Here is a 24,425-nt window from a genome sequence, read left to right as displayed (position 1 = left end):
ATAATTATGAATTTTCCGTTATCAATGTAAAAAGAACAGTATTAGAGCTGGAATAAGTGTGCTACGGTAAATAATGTCTAATTTATTATCTTGAGTCTAAAATTTACTTACGTTCCCTGAAGATAAGTGATGTGGCCAGTGCTAGTGTGTATTTTTAAACTCATAGTTAGAGCAGAGTTCCCCTAATGAAAGCCATTCCCCCAAACAATGCATATGTCTTGGGGTTTCCAGGTATAATGTAGAATATATTGCCTTAATGTTGATTAGGAAGTTTGAAAAATAAGCTTGGTGAGTAGCTAAGATACTTAATGGGAAACCACAGGATTTTGTTCTATCTCTGATGACCTCTCCATAAATCCCCAGACTTTTCTATATCTCTTTCCTCATCAATAAAGTGATAGTGTTGAACTTTATAACCCTTAAAATCTCTTCTGGCTTTAAGATGCTGTGATTCAATTGCAGGCTAATGTCCACAGCAAAGAATAGGAATCAATAAATGTATTTATTCTCCTACTGATTATATACTGTTAACCTTCATTGAAGATAATTGTTCTTGCATGCTCCACAACACAGGTCTATCAGATCCTAAGTAAACACTTTTTTTTTTCAATGAATGGATGGATTTGTCAGAACTGAGGAAGCCACTTCAAATACACTTTAAGAAGCAACCACGTCCTGTTCCTTCTTGACCATTGGCTGTACTCACTGGCTAACCTCCAAATCTTGGTCAAACTAACCATGTGTTTTCTCTGAATAAACAAAATCGTATCTCTTTGTTTATTAACTTTATAGTAATTTGTGTTTTGTAGACTTGCTTGAGCCTTCAGTATGACCTGCCAATGTCTTGCCTCTAGGTGTTTCTACAGCAACTATTCTAAATTTCTAGGCCCCTTCTAAAGCTTTTAATACAACTTAGCTAATTATCTTGACCTTCTTTTTCACCAAGAAGATAGGAACTGTCATTATATGGACATGTGTCTTTACAAATTCTTCCCTAACACACTTCCAAGATTTCTATTAGTCTTCTTTCTCTTCTCAATGGAAGACAAGTGTTTTCTTTGTCCTGAAGTGTCCTGACCCACTTTTACTATAAATTCCATACTAATCTGTCAACTTAGAACTTTGTTTCATTTGTTGCTTCCTTCTTTTGTCAAGGAATCCAGTTTGTCTCTCTATAGGCTCCTTCTCAGCCTTAAGTGTACTGGAGTATCCCAGAAGACACTGCCTGAGGCTCCATTCCCCCTTAGTGTCCTTGACTTCCTGTTCTGGAATCTCATTCCTTTCATCCCTTATCAAAGTGCTCTGATAGTATATATTAGATGTACTATAGCATCCATTCTTTCAGTATTTTGAAAACTATGTCCTTTCTTGAATTTCTTTTTTCTTTTGGTATCCTGGAGAAGGTCAGAAATGGATTTCTCCTGTCTAAACTTGGGATTCATTTCTGATCTAGATTTTACCCTAACTGTTGAACTTACTTTTTGAAAGCCCTTTTCTCTCTTTTAAATAGCTTCATGGAAGTAAAATTGATATACAATAAACTACACATGCTTTATGTATACGGTTTGTTAAGTTGGCCATTTATAGACTTGTGAAATTAGATAATGAACATATCAATCCCCAGAAATTTCCTTACCCTCTTCCACCTTTTTCCCTGGCCCATCTTCATTCTTAGGCAATCAATAATCTGCTTTGTGTCACTATAGTTACTTTGCATTTTCCGGAATTCTATATAAATCCATGCATATGCAGTATGTATTCTTTTTTTGGTCTTGCTTCTTTTACTCAGCTTAATTATTTTGAGATTGGTTCATATTGTTGTGTGTGTTAATAGTTCATTACCTTTTATGTTTGAGTAGTATTCCATTTTATGGAAAAATCACAATTTTAAAAAATACATTTACCTGTTAATAGACATTTGGATTGTTTGCAATTTTTGGAAATTACAAGTAAAGCAACTGTAAACAGTTGCATACAAGCCTTTATGGGGACATTTGTTTTTATTCCTTTTGGTAGGTACTTAGAAGTGAAATGGCTGAGTTGTGTGATAAGTGTATGTATAACTCTTTAAAGAAACTACCAAGTCATTTTCCATAGTGGCTGTCCAATTTTGTATTCCCACTGGCAGTGTATGAGAAGTTCCAGTTGCTTTACATTCTTTTTAACACTTTTTATGTGCTTGTCATCCATATATCTTCTTTGGTGAGGTATTTTTTAAAATATTTTGCAGATTTTTTTAATGGGCTATTTTTGTTGTTATTGAATTTTGAGGGCTTGTGTATTCTGGATATAAGTCTTTTGTCAGATTTAAGATTTGTAAATATTATTTCCAGTCTGCTGTGGCTTGTAGTTTCATTCCCTTATCATTATTTTGAAAAGCAAAAGTTTTTTATTTAAATAAAGTACAATTTATCACTTTTCTTTTCTAATGGAAGGTTTTTGTTTTTTGTATTTTATCTAAAAAAATCTAACTCAAGGTCACAAAATTTTCTTCTATGCATTCTTTAAGAAGTTGTGTTGTAAATTTGTGTGTGTGTGTGTGTACGTGTGTTTTAAATTTTAAACTAAGGTCTGTAATATAGAGTATGGATCAAAGTTCACCTTTTATATATGGATATCTGATTGTTCTGGCATCATTTGTTGAATAGTTCGTCCTTCTCCCCTGAATTGTCTTTGCCCCTTTAATGAAAATCAATTGACGGTGTATGTGTAGATCTATTTCTGTACTCTCTATTTCTGTTCCATTGACCTATTTGTCTATCTCAATGCCAGTACTGTGCTATCTTGATTGCTCTAGCTTTGTAATGTCTTAAAGTCAGGTAGTGCAGTCCTCCAGCTATGTTCTTCTTTTCCACATTGGTTTGGCTATTCTAGTTCCTTCACATTTCTATACGAACTTTAGATCCTTTTGTCTGTTATGGATATGGTGTATTGCTTCATTTAATTAAGTCTTTAATTTATCTCAGCAACATTTTAGTTTTCAGTGTACACATGCTGCATATCCTTTGTCAGGTCTGTCTGTCAGCGTTTCAATTTTTTTTCTATTATAAATGGTGTTGTCTTTTTAATATCTCCCATTTGTTGTTAGCAGTATATAGAAAGACATTGATTTTTGTATGTTGGTCTCATAGTCTGCAACCTGTTAAAGTCACTTTTTAGTTCTGTCGCTTTTTTTTTGTAGATTCCATAAGATTTTCCTGGTAAATGTCATGTCATCTGTGAATAAAGGCAGTTTTATTCTTTCTTTCCAATGTGGAAAGCTTATATTTTCTTTTTCTTGCCTAGTGATTTGATCTTCCTTACAATGTTGAATAGAAATGGTGATGAAAGACATTATTGTCTTATTCCTGATCTTAAAGGGAAAGCATTCACAATTAAGAATCCAATTAGCTGTAGGTTTTTCACAGATACTTTTTATTGGGCTGAGGAAATTTATTTTCTCAATTTCATAAGAGATTTCATTTTATTTAAGATCAGGAATAGCTGTTGGATTTTGGATATTGTCAGAGCCTTTTTGCAATCTATAGAGATGATTATATTTTTTCTCCTTTTTAGTTTGTCAACACGGTGAATGACATTTATCAATTTTCAAATGGAAAACTAAATTTGCATTACTGGGATAAGCCCACATGACCATTTTATATTGTTTTCTTTATATGTTCTTGGATTGATTTGCTTAAATTTTATAAAGAATTTTTTCATCTATGTATAGAAATATGCAGTTTTCTTTCTCTTGTAATATCTTTGTCTGGTTTTGGTTTCAGATTAATGTCAGATAGAGTGAGTTGGAATAGTTCTTCCTCTTCAGTTTTTTTAAGAGTCTGTATAATTGGTATTTTTTTCTTAAGTGTTTGGCATAATTCACCAGTGATGCCATGTGTACCTGGAGTTTTCTCTGAGGGAATATTTTTAATGACAATTCCAATTTCTCTAATAGATGTTGGGCTATTTACCTTATCTATTTATTCTTGAGTGAACTTTGGTAGTTGTATTTTTCAAGGAATACATTCATTTTATCTAATAGGTCAAATTTATCATCATAAGGTTGTTTATAACATTCTTTTACTATATTTTCAATAAGTGTAGAATCAGTATTGATTGTACTTTTCTCATTTTTGATATTGGTAAATTTTGTCCTCTTCTTTGATAAAAAGAATTATTATTATTATTATTCCTAGAAGTTTATAAATTTTATTGATCTAAAAAAAGCAAGCTTTTGTTTTATTCATTTTTTTCTGTTAGTTTTCTGTTTTCCATTTCATTGATTTCTGGTCTTTTATTATTTCTTTTATTCTCTTTACTTAGAATGTAATTTCCCTTATTTGTTTTCTGATTTCTGAATATAGAAACTTAAAGTAGAATTAAGTTCTACAAATTCCCTTCTAAGCACTATTTTAGCACAAAATTTGATACTATAAATATAAAACTCCTCTAAAAAATAAAGTCTTAATTTTCAAAAAGATCCTTAATTTATTTTTGCTTTTGAAAAATAGTTTGTAAATAGAAAATTTTAGGTTCACTTTTTGAAAATACTTGAGATGTTTCTCTATTGTCTTCTTGCTTTCATTGCTTTCAACAAATCTGCTGTCATTCATATATTTGTGCTTCTGCATATAATGTTTTTCTCTAGCAGCTTTAATATTTCCTTATTGATTTTAAGTAGTTGGCTTACATGTATCAAGTAGAGTTTTCTTTATATATATTTTGTGCTTAGATTTTGTTAAGCTTCTTTGATATGTGTGTTCATAGTTTTCATGAAATTTGGAAAATTTTCAGCTAACATATTTTTAAAAAATATTTTTTCTGTCACTTTTCTTCAGGAACTCCAATTGCTAATGTACTTGGTCATTTATAATTGTCTTATATTTCCCTGAGTTTCTGTCCTTTTTTTTTTTTTTTTTGTTAGTCTTTTTTCTCTGTGTGTTTGACTGTAGTTTTGATTACTATGTCTTCAAGTTTACTATCTTTTCTACTGAGAAAATGTCATCTCTTGTATTTCCAGCCTGTGTATTCTACAAAGCAGACATTGTAATTTTCACTTCTAGAAATTCAAATTAGGTCTTTTTTATATCTCCCATTTAAATGTTCAATCATTCCTCTAGCCTCTTGAATACACAGAATTCAGTTATAATAACTTTTTAAATGTCATCTATGTCATATCTGGGTTAGTTTTGATTGGTTGACATTTTTTCTTCTCAATATAGGTTGTATTTTCCTTCTCTGCATAGTTGCTAATTTTTTTATGGATGCCAGGCATTGTGATTGCTGGGTGATGCATTTCTAAAAAATGTTCTTGAGCTTTATACTTGAATGTGGTTGAAGTACTTAGTGATGGTTTAATCCTTTGAGTTGTCCTTTAAGCTTTGTTATGTAGGACTAGAGCAGTATTTATTTGTTCCCACTCTTTACTTAGCTCATGAGATTTTCCATTTTGGTTATTGGGGGTAGGCATTAGTCCTGACTCTGTGTGGTCCCTAGGTACTGTCACCTTTAATCCTTTTGGATAGTTCTTTCCCTGGCCTCAGGTAGTTTCCTCCCATGAATGCACTGCTTGCTACTTAACTGAATACTCAGGAGGGACCATCTGCAGATCTTTGGAGTTCTCTTTCTGTGAATCTCTCTCCTTCAGTATTCTGCCCCATAAACACCAGGTATCTTGACTTCCCTGAACTAACTCTGTCTTCTCAATTCAGGATGTTCATTGGGCTCAGCCAGGATTTCCTCATGTCCTAGAAATTTTCTTCAGAAAGTAAGTTGGGGCAGTGATAGGGCTCCCCTCATTTCATGTTTCTTGGAGATCTCTTCCCTTCACTTCCAGTGAATTGACAACCATAGTTTTACATATTTTGTGTGGTATTTAGTTCTTTCAAACAGAAGGATACATTTGGTCCCTGTTACTACATTTTGTTGAAAAATCTTGTTTTTCTCCCTAATTTTTTTTTTTGAGGCCAACAATTTATTTTTTGTAGAGCAGTTATGTAACTAAATTATAGTTATAGATATTTAAATTTGCCTTCTCAGACAACCTGGGTGGCTCAGGGGTTTAGCGCCACCTTTGGCCCAGGGCGTGATTCTGGAGACCTGGGATCCAATCCCATGTCCGGCTCCCTGCATGGAGCCTGCTTCTCCCTCTGCCTGTGTCTCTGCCTTTCTCCCTCTCTGTGTGTCTATCATGAATAAATAAATAAAATCTTAAAAAAAATAAAATAAATTTGCCTTCTCTCTTCAATCATTAACTTCGTAAGGACACAACATCCTTATTGTTTGCTAATATAGTGCCTAATGCATAATAGGGGTTCTATAAATGCTTGTTGAATGAATAAAACTGAAATAGAGGTAAGTGCATGTTTCTGTGGTGGTCTGTAACATATTCTACATGCTTCTGTGATGGCCTGTTACATATTGTATATACATACATATACATACAATGTATGTATTTTATATAATATATGCAAGTGTGTATGTATGAATATATATCAGTGTGCAAGTGTATATCTTGCATTGCACTTATAGTTCTATAATTCTTTTTTTTAATACAGCAAGAGATACTTAGTAAAAGCTTTTTTGCAGCAAAGAAAGGTTGATTAGGTTTTACTTCAGCAAAATGAACAACAAGATTGATGCTTAAAATGTAAAGGTGTCCAGCCTTTACTCACTCTGAATATTAATAAGTATGCAAGTATGATTGCTGAATATTTAAAAAGAAATACCATTTCCAAGGCCCAAAAGGAAAAATTTATATTAAATGTTAAAGTTAAATATCTCACCTATGTCTCTGTATTATTTCTTTGTAAGAATAAAATCTTTTGCAATTACTTTGCAAAGTAAGTATGTAGAAACACATACCTGTATCTGTTACCATCACAGTTGGAAAGAAGTCTTTAGAATAGTTATGTCTGCTCCTCCTGGCTTCATTCAGAGTTCCAAGGGAGTAAGGCCTGAGAGAGAGCAGAGCCTTCTCTAGTGAGCATGAAATTTGGTAACCTTAGCCCTGACCTTAAATCTGCTAAAGTGGTGAGACAGAGGCATTTCTCTGGGACACCTGAGAGGATACAAACCATTAAAGTTAACAGTGAATGAACTCGTTCCATTACTTTTAATAACATTATATCTGTTTGTCTGCTTGATGTAATGATAACTTAGTGAAGGAGAATTAATTCCACATATTATCTACATAAAGGATAATGAGGGAAATCAGTTTCCTCCAAGGAAGTTTCATTAAATTTGGGTATAAGCCAATCTACTTTAGATTGGTCCCTGGCTTTTGGATGACTTTCAAGCCTTGAGGCTCTGAGAGAACATACAAAGCCATTTTTGAATCTCAGGGAAGCAGACGCAGAAGGTTTCAGAAGACCCTTGTCACTGAAATTCCCTTCCCTTCTGGAAAAGCAAACTGCTAGTTTGTTGACCATCAGGTGCAAAATATAATTTTTTCCTACATACCAACATTGTGTCTGCTGAGATAGTTTTAATTCATACGATTTGTGCCTAAATTATTTGATCTGTGGATATGATGGCTCCTTGAGGCATTTCAAATAATGAAAAGAACAAACAAGCCAATAAATAGTGAATTAATAAATATTCAGTGTCAATAAGGAGAAATATTTTGCATCTTTTTTTAATGCAGGAAGGTTAAAGCAATGTCTTCCAAGTTGGTTATCAGCTTTGAAAGTCTGTCCTCATTGAACTCACATTAAGTATTAACATTACATGTAATGCTAATGTTTCTTGCAGGGAAATATAGAATATTTACGATATAATAGAATATATAGAATATTATTAATTTTGTATTAACAAAGTTAACTAAGCAAACAAATAGATGTCTCCAATGCACCAAAGCAAATTCACTAAAATGTTCTTGCTTTAAATTGAAAACAAAATTTCATCAAGAGTAAATGCAACTGAATGTATTTTTCAAAAAAATGTTAGCAATCCTTAAAATGTTTCTTGGGCACATACAGCATTCTTATGTACTAAAACATTACTCAGATTAGATGAGGAAGAGCTCGTCTAAAATATCAAGCATGTTGAATTATAGGATTTATTTTAATAGAAATTCAGTTAATTACTTCTCTTTTTTTTTTTTTTTTCCCTAGAGAGTAACCGGGGGGTGAATTTGGGGGGTGGGGGTGGGGGCAGAATAAGAGGGAGAGAGAGAATCTTGAGCAGGCTCCATGCCCACCACAGAGCCCAAGGAGGCTCAATTTCACAACCCTGAGATCATGACCTGAGCTGAAATCCAGTCAGTGCTTAAATGACTGAGCCACCCAGTGGCCCCCAGATAATAACTTTTAAACTACAGTGTAGCACAGGCTACAGTGTTAGTGCCTACTGGTTAGTGCAAATACTTATAGACTAAAATAATAAAATCAAAGAGTTGAGGTTACCATTCATTCAGAGTTGAAAGGATCCTGCTATTAGTTTGGATACTTTATTAAATGATGCTAAAGTAACTGAATAGACATTTAAGTGCTTTTTGCCTTAAAAACGAAACAAAATCTTATTCCTAATATTTCTGGGAGTTCTGCAAAATTGTTTATTCTCAAGTATTTTTGTTTCTTTTATGTTTGGTTACAAAATTATTCAACCAGTTAAGAAGAGCATCATAATAAAAAATAACCTTCAGCTTTTACCTTGTCTGCATTTCTTCAAATTCCAGTTTGGTGGAACTCACATGAATGAAGTGTTACTATATTTACAATTCCAGAATAAATAACACAGCAATGGAATGTAAGTTCCTTTGGGGACTTGAATTATTCACAAAATGAGTAATTGAGCTAATCCCATACATAGATTTTCAATTTACAATTATTATGTGCTTAATCGTTATGGTTATTTGGGATCATGAAGAATTTATTAATAGGGCTTTATGAAAATCAAGCAAATGTGGAGATGACATAATACAACTAGAAAAGGGTTGTGGTCCAGTAAATCATGAATAAAATAATTATTAATTAATGGTAAAAGGTTTGCATCGTCTCTCACATTGGGTTTGTATGGCGGGAAGCATTCGAACAGGAGGCAAAACAGAGAAGATATTAATTATTTTTTATGTGCACTGTAATTTTTGTTAAGGACCATATTAAAAAGATGCCATCATATTAGAAAATTTTATTAGGACCAAATGGTTAGTTTCAGTATTTTTAGGCCAGAGTAACTACTATAGATTATCTAAAGGAAGAAAAAAACATTTCCATGTGCTGTTCAATGTGTACTATTGTGCTTTTTTTTGCTTTAAAAAATCTTCATAATCCTCCTCCTCCTCTATAACTGTTAAGTGGGGAGGGGGTCTTTTATTGCTATGAAATTTACTCTGCACTGACTTCTGTATCAACCATGGGATTACAAATCTAGGAACAATTAGAAGGAAGCAGAAATTTATGTTTATCACCATGCATTCATGACGTGTATGCCATCAATAATGAACCATCATGTACATCTCCTGGGCAAGGCCCTGGAGTGTGGTTTTGAAGGACAAGGGTGATGATGGCAAGAATGAAAGTTACAGAATACCTGCTATTCATTCATTCATTCATTCATTCATTCATTCAATAAACATTTTAATGAGGAGATACAGAAACCATGAATGTGTTAAGTATATCCTATGTCAGATGAGATAAAGTCTTTTGGGAAACAAGGAAAGGGTGATGCAGAATGTGGAGGGGTGTTTTTCATATGGGAGAATTAGCAGAGACCTCCCTGGTTATGAGGTAAATAAAATGGCTATTGTTGATAAAGTGAAAAAGAAAATCATGAAGAAATTTGAGAGAAGACATTTTCAGGCAGAGAGAAGAGGGAGCACAAAGTGCCAAGGGAAGAATATTCTGGGCTTGCCAAAATGGCAGGAGGGCCAGTGCAATTGGAGAGAGGTGAATAAGGGGACATGAGGTTAGAGAAACTGGGTGAAGGGGTTATGGGGTCAGATTATAGGGCCTCATGGGTCACTGATAGGATTTTAGGCTGTTTGAACAGAGCTTTGACAAGGTCAGATTTAGCTTTTAATAGGATCATCTTGCTTCCTGTGTAGAGAAATGATTCTATGGAGGCCAGGGAGAAGCAGAGAAACCAGTCAGAGGCTTTACAACAACCTAAGATAGAATTGATGATAGGATGAGAAAGATCAAGCTCAGGAGAAGCAGGATTCTGAAGTAAAAGCCAACAGAACTTGCTGATAAATTGGACATGGGTGTGGGAGAAAGAGAAATGTCAAGTCAAGGATGACTCCAAGGTCTTTTGGCCCAGGCAGCTGGAAAAATAAAGTTGCTGTATACTGACATAAGGATAGTAAAGATGATGAGAAGTTTGACTTTTATGCATGCTAAATTTGAGATACTTTCTAGCCATCTAAAAGAAGATGTCAAGGCAGATGGAAGAAATGAGCCTGGATTCAAGGCAGTAGATCCAGCTGGAGATGTAAATTAGGAGGGCTTATCAGCATATCAGTGTCTACTTGAAGAGAGGTGATATGATGATAAGATCACCTGGACAGTGAGTGAAGGTAGAGGGGAGCTGTGAGGTCTGAACCCTGCTGCCCTAACATGTAACATAGAGGAAAGAGGAAAAAATCAGCCAAGGATCTGGAGAAGGAGTGGCCAGTCAGGTAGAAAGGACAGTCTTAAATGTGTGGTGACCCTGAAGCCAAGTGGATGAAGCATCTCAAGAAAGGAAAAGTGAAAGTTGAGCCCTTAGAAGGAGAAAGTGAGATGGTATTTACCAGGAATGGGGGCATGTGGGAAGTGGGGAAATATTGGTTAAAGGATATAAAGTTTCAGCTCTGTAGGATAAATAAGTCTGGATATCTACTGTACAGTATGGTGAGTATTATTGATACTGAAATTGTGTACTAGAAATACGCCTAGAGAGTATATCTTTTTTTTTTTTTTTTTTGTATTTTGGAGTTTGATTTGCCAACATATAGTATAACACCCAGTGCTCATCTCATCAAGTGCCCCCTTCAGTGCCCGTCACCCAGTCACCCCATCCCCCCCCACCTCCCCTTCTACTACCCCTTGTTTGTTTCCCAGAGTTAGGAGTCAGGAGAGTAACTCTTAATTGCTCTCATCAAAAAAGGTAGCTATGTGAAATGATAGGCACATTGAATAGCTTGATTTTGGTAATCATTTCACAAAGTATATGCACATCAAAACATCACATTGTATACCTTCAATATATACAATTTTTATTTACCAATTATACCTCAGTGAAGCTGGGAGAAAAAAAAAGAAATGACAAGTGATCAACTATATCAAGTGTTCTTGATAATTCTAAAAGCTGAGAATTAGAATGAGAATTAACTATTTAGCATTGAGGACCACAGAAGAGTTTGGAGAGAGCTATCTTTCAGAGTGCTGGGGTAAAAAAGACTGAGCAAATGGCCTCAAGATGAGGAGGCAAAGCATTAGAGGCAGGAGTATAGATAATTCTTTTGAGTATTTTTCTTGTAAATGAGAGCAGAAAAATGGAGCTGGATGTGGAATCCAATGAGGGTTTATTGATATTATTCACTGGAATCAAAGCTACAACATGGAAAATTTTTGGCAAATTTATGTAATTGATAGGGAGGGAAGAAACTGATGATTAAGGAAGAGGGTGGTGATTGCAGTGATGTGCTTGTGTAGGTGAGAGGTGATTGGGATCTGGGGATCATGTGGAGAGCATAGACTTATCACCAGAGTAACAAGATGGTAGCCAGATGCTAGGTGTTCAGATGCAACTAGAGCAGTAGACGTAGTGGTTTTGTGGGCAGAAGTTGTTTTATGCTACTCCTACTTTCTCAGTGAACAGGGAAGCAAGTTCATCTGCTAAGATTAAGAAGAGAAAAAGATGTTGGATATTGGGGAACAGATGGGAAGGTGTAACATAGTCATCTCATAGAAAGAGAGTAAACTCTATGGAATGAGTGGCTAATTGTTTAAACTTATTATCTCAGTTGTATCTACACAGTGTCTCTGAAAGACAAATATTTTTATCATTGTCTAAAGATAAGAAAACATGACAAACTGACCTAAGTCTATGTGTATATGCTGAATACTTAGGTTCTTTTGGTGGATAATGGCACAGGATTAGTATGTAAACCAGTGAAAGATCTGTCATGGATAAAGATATCAAAAAGAGAAGGACCTGCAGGGGCTACTTCTAGAGCGTGGCCCTTTGGGTTAGAATGGAAATGGACCACACTTGCACCATACATTTTTGACAGCAAGTTAGCTGCCCCTGCTTTGAATTAGAACTTAAACTATTTGGCATTCTGATAACCTGAGGTCTTTAATGAAAATTATAGACATTTTGATATTAAGCAGTGTCAGAGAAGTGCAAGGAAGTTTCCATGGCTGTGAAGGGGAGATACTAGGATTTGAATCTAGAATATGGTTGACTTCAGAGTCCATGAAGAGGATACATTGTTCCACCCATAGGATATAGCTCCTGCACTTGAAAGGTTACACTCAAAATAGGCAGGTAACTCTCTCTGTGTTTTTCATGAATAAATAAATAAAATATTTAAAAAAAAGACCAACCAAAATAGGCAGGCAAGCCCCATGGCTGACATGACTAATAATCACACAAGGCATGATATCATGATCATGTATGGCCAATATTCCTGCCATCTAAATTTGAGGGAAAGAATATTCACTTCTGACTGGTGTGCAGACAAGGCTTAAGGAGGAGGAGGGACTTACATTGGATTCTGAGTGATGAATATGACTTGAGAGAGAGAGACGTTGCATTTTAAGATTAGAGAATAAAACTCTTCACAGCCATAATACTCTGGAAAATGACACTGCATGAATTCTTGAATTCTTTATTTACTATTCACCTCTGTACATTTTCCTGCAAAATTTGAATTTCCTCTGGTGGGATTAGGGAGATACCGTTAACATATCTCCTTCTTAATTAAGTATAGCATTGACCTCCCTCTATGAAGGAAACACAGTATCTCTTTCACTTGTTACCCCTGAGATGTTGGGCAGAGCTCTGGGAATTGAGTTTCTACATCTATAACACAGGGATATTAATACATTTACCACAGAGATACTCTGAGCATTAACTAAAATAGTAGGTGACTGTGCTTTTGTAAAGTGTAAACACTATAAAGATATATCTTAGATGTTATTCAATTTCATCAAGTGCGATAATGCTAGAGGGAAAGGAAAAAAACACAATAAACAACATTTTTTTTTTTAAATCTTTGGTTGTGGTCCTATGACAGCTTGGCTGAATGATCTTTTGCATGTTAATATAATAGCTTTGAAAAGGTTTGAGCCCTATCATTCATGTTAGACGTTTCTATCCATTTACGGAAGCACTGTGCTTGTATCCAGCTTGGCCGCCAGCTGGCCTGATAGAATGCATAATAGTGATAGGACCCTTGAGCTGTTCTTGATTGACCCAAGGACTTCAACAATCAAATCAAATAAAAAATAATAAAATAAAGTAAAATAAAATAAAATTCTGTTATTTTTCATTTCCTACAAAACGTGACCTGGTAAGTTTTGGGCTTTCTTGCTATTGTAAGGGAACAGTCAAGTTGAATAGTCCCTTTACCAACGATAGAACAATTCAGTAGTTTCTATTCCAGAAGCCTGCTACTTAGAGATTAAAGATTCCTTCTTCAGCAAAGGGTTCTATCTTTTGTGTGAGTGGGCTTTCCAGAAACAACTCCCTGCATGGGGCTGACCAATTTGATCTCTAGCGTTGTGCACGTGACACTCCGCTTGGTTTTTAGGGGAGGCTGATAGGCAGCATGCTATTTATACTGGTTATTGATCTTTTAAAATTGTCTAAAGAAGTTCCTTTGACAGCTCAAAAACTCCACATTCAGTCAGTTAAGCGGCCTTCAAAGTCATAATTAATCTCCAAAGAGGACACACATGCTAATGGATCTTGCATTCTCTATAACTTATAAATGCATCCAAATTCAGAATCTAAATAATATTTTATTCTTTTTTTGGTTTCTCTTTGCTTTAAATATATCACACTAGCCTTTTGTATGTAAAAACTCATTCTTTTAGTCGGGATATTCTCTAAGAGGCTGGAGAAGCCTTTTAAGAGTGGATTGAATCATGGTAGATTAAAGTTTGAGTATTAGAGGTATATTTGAAAGGCTGGCAGACTTTGGAGTATGTGGAGTTCTGCTCTCCCCACACCACCCTCACTAAACAGCTGTAAGTGAATTTAAGGATTTTCAGCCTAGTATTCTTTGACCGGTTTCTCTAAAAGTGCCTTCTCTTCCTTTTTTTCATGACCTCACTGTGTATTTACTGGCTCGCAAATAATTTGTGACCCAGTCGAACCATTTCAAATCTAGGTCTTAGACTGCTAGCCAATGTCAAACTAGCATGGAAAGGATGCTAGAGGGAAGAGAGGTAAAAGAAACTGGTTACTGGGTGGCCCCATCCCTTTCTCTCCTGTTGCTCACTGACTTCAGTGAGTGCTTGCAACTTGCTCTAAGATGCAATAGAGGAGTGCTTCTCAAGTTTAGTACTTATAGGAACATCCGGGGATCTGGTTACCATTCAGCTTCTGCTCCAGTAAATCTGGGTAGGACCCGAGAGTCTGCATTTCTTTTTTTTTCTTTTTTTTTTTAATTTTTATTTATTTATGATAGTCACACACACACAGAGAGAGAGAGAGAGAGGCAGAGACACAGGCAGACGGAGAAGCAGGCTCCATGTACCGGGAGCCCGACGTGGGACTCGATCCCGGGTCTCCAGGATCGCGCCCTGGGTGAAAGGCAGGCGCCAAACCGCTGAGCCACCCAGGGATCCCCGAGTCTGCATTTCTAACAGATTCCCTGCTGATGCTGATGCTGATGCTGGGGTCGGAAGCTCTTAAACATTCCAGTTAGGCTCAGGCTCCAGGAACAGTACAGGGCCTAATATGATGTATAACAAAGAAACACTGTTTTTTAACAGCGTTTCCCTGACCTGTCCCCTGGGATCTAGCATAAAATGATTTCATTATATTTATCAAATACTCTCTGCAAAACATATTGCTACAAAAATCAGTTAAGCCTTTGTGACCAAATAAAATGACGAAAGTGCTATAATTGTCTAAAGAGTGATATACGAGAAATTCACCAGAGCTATCTGGGTGCACAGGATCTTATAGCCTCTTTCATCCATCAAAGGTTTTCCTCCACAGATGTCAGCCAGGAGGTTATCTGTATCGTAAACACTATGCAAAGCTTTTTGGATCCTTTCTCTGGGACAGGTTGCCTCCATTGACTATGTTATCAATCAGGGCATAAACCACAGCCGTAATGTTATCTGAGACTCAGAAGTTCACCCTAGCACACTAACTGCTGGGGAATTAGGAGTCGTGGGATTGCTCTAACATAGAGAGTATTGTGCTGTGAAGATTATGAAATCTTATTAGAAAAGGCTCTGCCCCAGATCTGTAGCAGTTAACATCAGAGTTTTTCTTTCAGATACCTTAGGGAAGAAGAAAAATGTTGGAATGTGTTTGTATTTACTCATATGTACTCCCAGGATGCAGAGCGGCAGCCGGAGCTGCTGTAGTCCTCACTTACTAGTACGAATTTCCCCTTTAGGGGGTTATTTAAAAATATTTGTACATATTTCAAATCCCTCAATCTGGTTTGTAGCAAATGGTTGCTTAAGCAGCTTCTTAATTATTTCATTTGAGTTTTTGCAGAAAGACTGTTGCAGATATTTGGCACAAAGCTTAGTTTTTTGCGGCCTTTTACTACCTCCTGAATAGATTTCAGGAAAAAGAAAAAAAAAATCAAGGAGTGTTAAATTATTACTCTCTTTGCGTAGCATGCACAAATAGAATTGATTGTGGACCTCAGGACAGGAAAGAAATACTTGCACAGCTGCATGGTAATAATTTTTATGTGTGTTAAAATTATGTTCTTGGTATTTTGTCATAATATTCCAGGGTGAAGCTTTGGAAGAATGACATGGTTATAATAATAGTAAGTAGAGTCACTTTGTAGATATCAGGTAATAAATTATCTCATGAACTGGGGGATAAAATGTAAGCAAAATCATTTAAAATCTCTGGTAGTTAAATTGAAACAAATAAAAACAAATGTTATGTTGCAGAAATATCAGGTGGAATCATTCATTGAAGGGGACAAATGAATCAGGTGCCAAACCTGGACTTAAGTAAATTGTCATTAGCAAATCTCTACCCAGTCTTTGTTCCTGCCTTTATATTTGAACTACCACAAGCAGCTAGAGAGATGTGCATCGAGTGTGGAGGCAAGCAGGCTAGTAGAATTTATGGACCGAGGATGTTTGAGACCCTAGGTTATCCTGGATTGTCATGTGGTCAATTTACCCCTTGCAGCCATGGGGAAGATCAGATGGTGTCATTCCCTAACTGGTCCTATGGCCACCAATTTGAAACAGCTGGGCCTGGTACTGAGCAACAACCTCAATTCTGTTTCCCTGCTTTTCCACTGATCTAATTATGCAGGCTATTGCATTTCATTCTAAATATTTATGCATATCTATATGCTTTTAAGAGTAGGAAAGACCAGTAATATGTGGTGGGAACGACATTCAGCATTGCCGAGCTGCCCTCCTATACTGGATTGTGCAGGGAACAGCCAATTATGAAATATAATGATCTGAGCTGCACTCACACGGTCTGTCTTCTTTCACTTCACGTTGTGTATTTTGGGTAGATGTGGCTGGTCATGAAGACACTTGAATATTAGGACTTAGGAAGAAATCCAAAGTTTGAGTGATTGCAGTGTCAGAATTTGGATCCTTCTGATTGTAATTATGTTGAGTGGTGCTCTCAACAGATTGATAGTGCTTTCTGGTAAATAAAGTTGTCAGGGCAAAATAAGTTGAGATTATGCACACGTGTGTGTGTGTGTGTGTGTATGTACGTTTTCAAATATAGGTATACGTGTGTGTGTGTATGCACACACAGATATATATCTGTATCTATATCATACCACAGGAACATTTTGGAAAGTATCCTATTCAGAATGATGATCTATATTCCCATTTTTGAGTTTGAAGAGAAAAGGAAGATTAGGGAAGGCAAAGATAATAGATGCAAAAATAATTTCTGCAAAAATAAATCTGTTATCTCCATAGTATCAAGATCATATTGTAGTCACTGCTTTGAAAATAAAAGTAATAGTTATATGCCAAAACGGTTTATTTTTTCAAAAAAGATTTATTTATTCATAAGAGAGAGAGAGAGAGGCAGAGCCATAGGCAGAGGGAGAAGTGGGCTCTTTGCAGGAGCCTGATGTGAGACTCGATGCCGATCCCGGGATCACAATCTGCACCAAAGGCGGCAAGCAACACAACCACTGAGCCACCCAGGCGTCCCCAAAACAGTTACAAAGATCCCCATAGACATCAGCTTCATACAGAGCATTGAATTCATACTGACATTTCAAAGGACTGAAATAAGCTCCACAACTCTAAACCATGGACAGAGAACTCCGTGAGGCCCGGCAAGACATACAAGCTTATCCCAAGCACGTCATGTCTTCAGGTAGCCTACCATCTGGCTGAAAGTTCAAACACAAAACAAAACAAAACACAAACCAAAAACAAATAGCAGAGCTTAGAGCTTACATGGTGCAGATAGTTCATTTTTACAAAGAAGGATTCTGAAAAAAGACAGGCTGTGCGAATTTCTCCAAATCACACAATTGTTACGTGGCAGAGCTGAGATGACGGTCCAGGCAGTCCGACTCCAGAATTTGTGTTCTTGATCCTATGAAGTATCATCTCTCTGTAGAAGGTGTGGCCTGAGGGAGGTTTCTTTCACATTTGTTTTAGGGCTCCGATGTTCCTTTCTTCTTTCATTTCAGAATTTGGCTGTCTTTATTTGCAATTGTTTCTGCTGGCATGGAGGGGAGAGGCAGGCACAAATCAGTCCATTATCTAATTAATTACTTACTTTTCCTTATGAAAAGCACTAGGAGGCAAGGGGGGCTATGAAAGTATATGGTGGCAGGAAGTGGGGTTCAATCAATGTCAGGGGTTGGAGAAGGAGTCCTTGAGGAGGTGACATTTGAGCTGGGCACTGATGAGTGAGTAACCCTTCATTGGGTGAAAGACTGCTGTGGACAGTTGTAGAGGAGTAAGTGAATTTCAGGCAGAGGGAACGGCTGTGCAAAGACCCTGGGGCAGGAAGTAACACGGTGCCTGGGAGGGTCTGAAAGAGGATGTAACACAAGGATTGGGAAGCCAGTAATATGTATAGGGTCCTATAGGGCCCTGAAGACCATGTTAAAGAATTTGATGTTTATTCCAAAGGACAACGAACTTTGAAATTCATTGAAAGATATTTTGTCTGTGTCCACATAATACATACTACGGTAGGAGAGAAAAAGATTAAGGTTTAAGTATCTAATTTTCTTTTGGAATTTAGACTAGAGCTTTTCCCCCCGATGATCTAAGGCAGTCAGCAACCTTTCAAAGCAAGGTATGAAGCTGGCAATTGCTATTATCCTGATGTACAGAGGAAGGACCAAATCTTGTACAGGGCAAGATTGTAGTTACCTGGGATGTCAGAGGTCAACTTCTGTACCTCCGGTATGGGGCTCTCTGCTGCCTATGGCCTGGGAACTGCAGTTTGCCTCTCCTTCTCCCATCTCACATTTGAAGTCCTCTATAACAAAGTTTCCTTTCAGGCTGTCTTTAATCTTTTATTTTCACTGGGTGTAGAGAATCATTCAATCAGTGCCTAAATAAAAGAAGTCCCCAACTCATATACTTTGATTTTGAAAGTTTATACATCAGAAGGCAGCGTGACCCTTGCGGTTATCCCTTTAATCACTAATAGGTGTACTTTCTCCGGGTGCCTGAATCCGTGTTCTAGGCATTGCCATTTCTCCTAGGAGTGGGTTATAAATGGCAGTTCTGGAAATGGCTGGCTGACTCTTGATTTCGGCTCATATCATGATCTTAGGGTCATGGGACTGAGCCCCATGTCAGGCTCCATAGTAAGCAGGAAGTCTGCTTGAGATTCTCTCTGTCAAATAAATACATCTTTAAATATGTTTTTTTTTTAATTTTTTATTTATTTATGATAGTCACAGAGAGAGAGAGAAAGAGGCAGAGACACAGGCAGAGGGAGAAGCAGGCTCCATGCACTGGGAGCCTGATGTGGGATTCGATCCCGGGTCTCCAGGATCACGGCCTGGGCCAAAGGCAGGCGCCAAACCGCTGCGCCACCCAGGGATCCCCTAAATACATCTTTAATTAATAAATAAATGGCCATTTGGTTCCTGGGCAAGCCCGCAATTACATTAACAACCTGTCTTCTGAGTCCAGGGGAAACACACTGTGTAGCTCAGAAGGGAGGAAAGGAAAAATGAAATTTTCTTCCTTCTCTCCTTCCCAGGTTTGACCTTGAAAGAGGCACATCTTTGTCAAATTAGTGTGATAAAGAAAATCCTGTCTAGGTGGGGAGGAGAGCTGCAAGTGCAAGGATAAGCATGAACTCTGTGATTGAAAAGGGTGTCCGGAGTAGGAGCTAGGTGCTGTGGTGGGGTGGCAGGGCTGTGAGGACACTGCCTCCTCGGGCTGCGGTCAGGATGGCACTGCAGCTGCTCTCCGAGTCTGGGCAGGGGCCCCTTGTGGAACAGGGGGACTGGGCGACAGCTCCTTGGTTTCCTGACTTTCCAAAACTGAAGAGAAAACCAACACTTGCCAGTGACTGGTGTCTCTACCCCTGTCTCTCCCTGCCCCCCATCTGGCGCCTGTTTCTGCAAAATAGTACAAAAGTAGCAGTCTTTCCCATTACCAAGGAAAGAGCAGCTAATGCCATGAGGATGCAACAGCAAACAAGAAAAATCACCAGCGAAGCTCCCACAGTGGCCCTGGCTCAGCTCAGCATGAAAGCAAGGGCAGAGGTGATAGTTGGGAGTGTGCTGGGAAACCATGGGAAAATCCAGGGCGGAGCTGCCGTAGGGCCCCTTGCAGTGGTGGAGGGGGTAAGAGGGGCGGGAGAAGAGGCAGAGGAACCCCACTAACGATCCGCAGTCCTCAGAGCCAGACAAGCCAGCAGCTGAGCAGGTAAGAACAATCCCAGAGGTAAAAATTTAGGCTCCTCGGGAGCAGAGACCAAGTCTTAGGTCTCCTTGAACTCCCAGAGCCTCTGTCCGCCTGGCCACCAAATGTATCCTTGATTGCTGAAGGGAAGTATCAGACCTCAGAGAGATGGGAAGGGACCTCTAGAACTAGGGAGGGGCCTGAGGGCACTACACCCAGACATGTGTGCCAAGGAGGAGACGGAAAATGATGGTTCTTTTTTTGTCTATAAAGGCCTAACAGAGACCTCATTTCCCTGGACTGGTGAAGCTGGCCAATAAGAAGGAACTGTCTCCAATTATACTAGAAAATTACAATGGATATTTAGCTCTCCTCAGAGACATGTTATTTTGGATATCTTAAATACTGGTTACTGAAGTTGCCACACTGACCCAAACAGCCTGCTTTGGGTTCATTAGTTTAGGACGTGAATTAAGAGAGAAGGGTTGTGAGAAGCACAGCACTTGCTCCAGGTTAAGGTTTCCTGTTGTGTGTTCCACCGATTGCCAGTGCTACTAGGTACTCTGGCAAAAAAAAGAATGAAATGATCTGTGGCCAAATACCTGAGCAAACAGAGTGGAGCAGACCCTTCCTTTGGAGCTTCTTCACCTCAATGGCCAGTTCTGGATTCAGTCGACTGGCCTTGTGTTCTTAAATCCAGGGCCTCTCCTAAGCTTGAAGAAACATAGAACCCCATTACCATACAGCAAATAGTTTCTTTACTTTGGAAAGCGCTGCTGCTGTGGGTGGCTTGGAAAAGCGGATTGGAATTTTATCTATTGGGGGCAGATCATGGGATAACAGGAAGTTGCAGTTTTACCTGCAGAATCTGAACAACTTCTGGAGCATACGCCAGAAGCAATGGCTCCCTTTCCTGGTAAGCTCTGGATCTGTAGTCAGATTAAACCTGGTAAAATCTGCCACTTTAATTTTCCTGTCACAAAACGCACTAAGGCAAATTGCTTCACTGTCCTGCGTTGCATGTCTTTATCTGCATCTTATACTTTTCTTAGCAGAGTGTGCAGAGGATGAAAGGTGTCTTCTTCAATGAAGCCTAACTGGGGTTTGTTGTAGCTCGGCAGAATTAGCATTTTCTATTTACACGCATAATCCTTCTTTACTATCCTTACAGTGAGACCCACAGAAAAAGTCGGATGGCATTCTCCGCATTTACAGAGAGTTTGGGGGGATAACAGGATTCCTAGCTGGGCGTGTCCTTTCTTGTGTTCCTCCAAACTGGGCTGTTGCACAGGCAGCTCACAGAGCAGGGTCATGACCCAAGAGGAATACAGCTGAGCTCGCTTCTTGAACCAACTCTCCGCTCCTAGCTGGGTTGGCTAGCTTTGTAGTGATTTGTCGGGAGTAGCTTCTATTTTCATTACGGTGCTCTTTGCACGACTGAAAGGCCTTTCTAAATAAATGGAGACATTTACCCACTAGGTGGAGCTACATCCTTTGTTCTCTGATGGATGCTGTTCCCTAAATTGAACTGTAAAAGTACTTGGTTTGTGTGGGAGCTCAGCAAAGAGGGTGTACATCCTTCTTTTCTCTCACCTTGTTGTGGGAGCTACGGTCTTTTCATTGAACAATGTATGGGGAATGGGCATGTTTTCATACTGGGAATGAGAGCTCTTGAGGCATTGGGGTGTCTTGTGAACTACAGGGAGATGGCGAAGAGGAATCAGGCTGCCTCACTTTGATTTAGTTCCATGACCTGTTCGATGCATGGACAATGGGAAGTTATTTAACTTCTCAGTTATTTTAGTTCTCCCCAGTTTCTTTATCTGTTAAGCAGCTGCTCTATTAGGTTGTCTTGTGGAGTAAATGAACCTGTGTGAAGTACTTAGCCATTCCCTGGGGACAAAGCAAGTGCTCAGAAGTGTTAGTTGTGCTTTGTATTTCTATTTTTCCCTTCTTATTTGTATTTCTATAGTTCTGTTATTTGTATTTCTATTTTTCTATTATTTGCATTTCTATTTCAGCCGGTGCCCAATAAAAGCTCATATATTCATATAACAAATGGGGAATTTAATAAGATTTGTATCTCTGACTGGAGCATCCTTCCCCCCCAACCCACTTTGCATTCCAGTACTCCTCTAACCTTCTTAATTCCCAGCAGGATTTCTCCTTTTCCCTAAAATAGTGCTCCTCAACCTGTTGTGCCAGCAAATCTCTTGAGGGGCTTGGAAAACTCAGACTGCTGGGCCGCACCCCAAGAGTTTCTGATTCAGCAGGTTTGGGGTTGGGCCTGAGGATGTGCATTTCTAAAAGAATACCAAGGTGATGCTGATGCTGCTGGTCCAAAGCCTACATCCCACTACCCTAGAGAGGATTGTTTCCATCTCCAGCTTTACTGGCCCATCCCATGACAGGTTTTCTTCAGGCAGGGTATGCTGTGACTATAAGGCAGGACTGGATGGTCTTCTTGAAAGCTGTGCCTGCCCAGACTGGCCTGCCTTTCTCTGCTCCTTATGACATCTAAAATGCACAAGTGTTTTGAGTTTTTTTATTTTGTTTTGTTGGTTTGTTTTAGATTTTATTTATTTGAAAGAGAGTGAAAGTGAGAGAGAGCATGAGCAGTGGGAGGGGCACAGGGAGAGGGAGAAGCAGGCTCCCAGCTAAGCAGGGAGCCTGACGCGGGGTTCAATCCCAGGACCCTGGGATCATGACCTGAGCTGAAGGCAGACCCTTAATGACTGAGCCACCCAGGCACCCTGAAAATCACGTGTTTTCTTGAAAAAAATGGACAAATCTCATTATGAGGTCTGCACGACCTCTTTGTCATTTCTTATCAGCATTTGTCCCCCCTACAAGTTTGATCTGACTCCCACTGGACAAACTCAGGTCTTTCCAATTGATTGTTCTTTGGGGCCAACAATTGGATAAAAAAATAGCAAGTGATTCTTCAATATGAAACAATGCGCTTCAGCACCAGGCATGGCACACGGTAAATGTTCAAATATTGTCTATTTGCTGAATGAATAAACACTGTAGGGAAAGCGCTTATGGTTTATTAAAAGGAGAGTTTACTAGTCAGAAAACTTTCCATTTGCCAGTTGTATGACCATTAGAAAGTCACTTTATAACAAGCACAACTTCAAATATTAGGTAATATGATTTATAGCTGTATATTGATTAGTATGACATTCTTTTAGGTTGAACCACGTGATATTGCCTCTATTTGACCTTTTTTTTTTTTTTTGGTTTACAAAAATGGCAGTATTATATGGCTCAACCTAATAAAACTTCTGTATTTTAAGTTAGTTGCTTAATGGAACTATTTTTACAATATGCTTTTAATTCCGAGGAACTGCCTTCCTGCTCATTTTCTCGCCGCACATACAAATGTTGAGGGGATGTTTTAAAAATAAGCATAATGTTGGCACTGTAAAAATTCAATTTTATTCCCAGGCCAAGATGATCCTTCATCACTGTTTTCTCATTGGAAGAATGATTCTCCTTCATTTGGAAGCAACTGGCAGATGTTCCCTGCTGAGCTGGCTCTTGGGTTTCATGGAATGCTGTGGTGTTGAAATTCCATTGTGTAGAATGTCTTTCCTCACTCTTTCCACCCCCTGCCCCAGAAATTGCCTCTACTTCCCCACTCCCATTCAAAAGGTACATTAGCCTTTGTTTTAATCTTCTGCAATACTATCCATGTCTTTTTCCCATCTCTGTCTCTCATTACAACAGACTTGAGCACAGGCAAGTGAGATTAGCTTTGCAAACTGTACTACATAACAGTAAAGTTATTTTTTCAGTTATGCAAGGACCAATGTAAATTTTTTTTTTTAAGATTTCATTTATTTTTTGAAGGGTGGGAGAGGAAGAGAGAAACCAAAGCAGACTCTGTGCTGAGTGTGAGCCTGCCATGGGGCTCCATCTCAGGACCCAGAGATCACGACCTCAGCTAAAATAAAGAGTCAGCTGCCGAACCCACTGAGCCACCCAGGTGCCCTGTGAAGGTTTTAAGCCCATCTACACAGAATTTTAGAACTTCTGATGCTCAAAAGTCAATAAAATATTTTGGGAAGAAGAACTGCCTTACTATTATTATTGCCTACCATCATTAAACACCAACTAGACAGTAGAAAGTCATGATCACTTTTCCTTCATTGTTTATTAAATTATTTTTACACCTAATAGGTTTTGTTATGAAGAAAGTTAAAAAAAAAAATGAAGATTCTAGTTGGCAAGGAGAGTGGGAGGAGCTTTCTAAGGAGAGACTGGTCTCAAAAGATGAACAGCAAAAGGTGCAGAGTAGATAAATTTTAAGTGTTTCATAATTTTGCCTCATTTGGTCATGCAAAAGGATAACAATTGCCGAAGGATGAATTTGGCTGTATAATATAACTTGATATTTTAAACCAAGATATTGATTTTGTACAT

General features: G+C 38.1%; 1 long non-coding RNA gene across 3 annotated transcripts in view; it reads left to right on the top strand.

Moving 5' to 3' along the window:
- Positions 1 to 24,003, top strand: part of LOC140636249 (uncharacterized) — a 146,032-nt gene extending 122,029 nt beyond the window's left edge. For all 3 annotated transcript variants that reach the window (XR_012033549.1, XR_012033550.1, XR_012033548.1), the window contains one exon: positions 23,448 to 24,003. This is a non-coding gene — a long non-coding RNA (uncharacterized lncRNA). The remainder of the gene's footprint in view (positions 1 to 23,447) is intronic.
- The last annotated feature ends 422 nt before the right edge of the window (positions 24,004 to 24,425 follow it).

The sequence above is a fragment of the Canis lupus genome, chromosome 7 (genome assembly GCF_048164855.1).
Source record: "Canis lupus baileyi chromosome 7, mCanLup2.hap1, whole genome shotgun sequence".
Taxonomy (NCBI): Eukaryota; Metazoa; Chordata; class Mammalia; order Carnivora; family Canidae; genus Canis; species Canis lupus.
Note: the sequence above shows the minus strand (reverse complement) of the source record. Positions and strands in the feature narration are given on the sequence as shown.